The 2,500-nt window shown below is 51.8% G+C and overlaps 1 pseudogene; it reads right to left on the bottom strand.

Annotated features, from left to right (window-relative positions):
• LOC138750407 (28S ribosomal RNA) overlaps nucleotides 1-2,500 on the bottom strand; it is an 8,127-nt pseudogene that overhangs the window by 2,550 nt on the left and 3,077 nt on the right.

Here is a 2,500-nt window from a genome sequence, read left to right as displayed (position 1 = left end):
GGAAGAACGCTCGTGGGATCATGTGGGTCTTCAGGAGTTCGATCTTCTGGATCGGTTTGAGTTTGGACAATCGTAACCTCTGGAACCAGCCCTCGAATCTTTCTTTCCAGTCCACCATGGTGGCACCGCACCATGGATCCACTCGTGCTCCAAGATATTTTTCAATCTTCCCAGGTGGTATGTATCCAATTCCAGATGTCCCGAAAGTCCACTCCTCACGGCAGTTGTAAAGGAAGGTCTTGCCTTTACAAGTCATATGGAAGCCCTTTGTTTTATTGACGTTGACCTCCAGTCCGGTGCTCTCAACGAACCTCTGCAGTATTTTGATGTTATTCTCCATCCCTTCAAAGGAGTCACTGAGGATGGCGATATCATCCGCGAAAGCCAATGCCGTGCAGCAAATGGCCTCTCCGTCGGAGCTCAAGTGTACTCCCGTGCCTTCTCGCTCCAGGGTGCAAATTAACGAGTCCATGACGATGTTAAACAGGATGGGCGAGAGAGGGTCTCCCTGCTTCACTCCTCTCTCAATCCGGATAGGATCCGTCTTTACGTCGCCCACCTGGATGACAGTGCTCGTTTCCGAGTAAAGGTCCGATATGAGACCTTTAAACTGTCTGGGCAACCCCATCCTGTCGAGGGCCTTCATGATAAGCTTGTGTCCCACGGAGTCGAATGCCTTCGCAAGATCCACAAACAATACCGCCAGGTCCTTCCGAACTCGTTTCGATCCTCGCATGATGTTCTGTAGGATCGCGATGTTCTCATTGCACCCCGGAGTATCCGCCAGAAATCCCTTCTGCCTGGGATCGATATCCACACAGTCGCTGAGCCTCTTCGCCATTATCTTGGTAAACAGTCTCAGCAACAGCGGCCCGATTGTTATTGGCCTCCAGTTGTTGATGTCCTTCAACTGTTCTCGATCTTCGGTTTTAGGGATCAAGACCGTTCTACTTGTCTTGAGGCACTTCGGGATGAAACCTGCTTTGGTCCACAGGGAAAAGAGCTTGGGGAGGGTGCTCTCATTCTCCCACGTGATGCGCTGTAGATCTTCCTTGCGCATCCCGTCAGGTCCTGGAGCACTCTGCTCTTTGATCCCTTTAATTGCCAGGTCGACCTCTTCCTTTTCGATGTTTTTAAGGAGAGGTTCGTACTGCCTTCTTCCCACGTAACCCTTCATTCTGCTCAGATTCGCCGGATCGTTTGCCGTGCCCATCCTCCTGCGGAACTCTTCATACACTTCCTCCCTTTTCAGGGGGCATTCTCCCACCGCTGGTGTCCCCATCATCTGGCGAGCCAGTCTCCTTCTGTCTTTCTCAAACAGGATTTGGGTGTTCTTGTACTCGGCCTTCCGTCTGGCGTATTTCTGGCGGCTCTCAGAGTTCGGTTTGACAGGTCCCGACTCCTTTTTCTTGCGCCTGTTCTTATCGCGCTTCCCCTCTGTATTCCTTCCAAATTCTTCGACAATGTGAAGGGTGATGCCTTCGATCAGCCCGATCCCCTTGCTGTGGTCTCCCTTCTTCTTCCTCCTGAGCAGACTCATCGCATGGTCCATGTCCTCCTCGATGTTAGTGACCCTCGGGATTTCTCCCGGATGCAGGGGTATCATGGACTCGATCTTAGGTGGGTTTTCGGGTTCCCTGGTCTCGGCCCCGTCATCGGCTGGTGGTGCCGTCACCGCAGTCTCTGTCTGAGGCGCAGTCTCCGGCGATCTTATAATCAGCCGTCTCTTGTCGGAGATTTGTTTGTTGGTCTTGGATGTTAAGACCTTGGCAATCTCGATGTTGATGTTCCTCTTTCCCTTGAGCCTTTCTTCCAGCTCCAGCAGGAGTTTCACTTCCTCCTCCGTCCATTTCGATTTGCGGCCCGGCTTTCCTTCCTTGAGGTGCTCGGCTTTACGAGCCTCATTTCTGAGGTCGGCGTGTCTGTGCCGCTCGTGTTGCCCTAGTCCGATCTTGGAGGAGAAGGACATACCACAGATCGTACAGGCGAAGTCTTTCACTTCCTGCTCGGCGAGGGGTTGTTTCTTGCATTTTCCAAAATGCACCGCGATGGGATGGTATTCGCCTATCCTACCACATCTGGAACAGGCAGCTTTCACCGCCCGTATCTGGTGTTTCTTCTTCAGATGCGTCTGGAATGCTCCCAGCGTAGGATAGACTTCATCGCAGCCCTCTTGCTCGCACCTCAGCCTGCCCAAAGGATATTGGATAACAACATCTTGTATTGCCCTTTTTCTTTTGTCATTCGTGAGGTCCGATTTTCTTGATCTTACATTTTCTCCTCTTTCCCCTTCTTGTATCTCTACCGAAGGGTACTCGAGGTCGGCCTCCGCTCGGTATTTGGTGTTGTAAATGATGGTGGTCTTGATCTCAACCTTACGATTCAGCTCTTCGTCCGTTTCATAAGGGACCAGCACATCTCGCGTATTAATTGTCTCGCACAGCCATCTGATTGGCATGCCGCCCCATCCCAATCCATGTACTGTGCCAACGGGTGTTAA

This window comes from Narcine bancroftii, unplaced genomic scaffold, assembly GCF_036971445.1.
Source record: "Narcine bancroftii isolate sNarBan1 unplaced genomic scaffold, sNarBan1.hap1 Scaffold_134, whole genome shotgun sequence".
Classification (NCBI taxonomy): domain Eukaryota; kingdom Metazoa; phylum Chordata; class Chondrichthyes; order Torpediniformes; family Narcinidae; genus Narcine; species Narcine bancroftii.
Note: the sequence above shows the minus strand (reverse complement) of the source record. Positions and strands in the feature narration are given on the sequence as shown.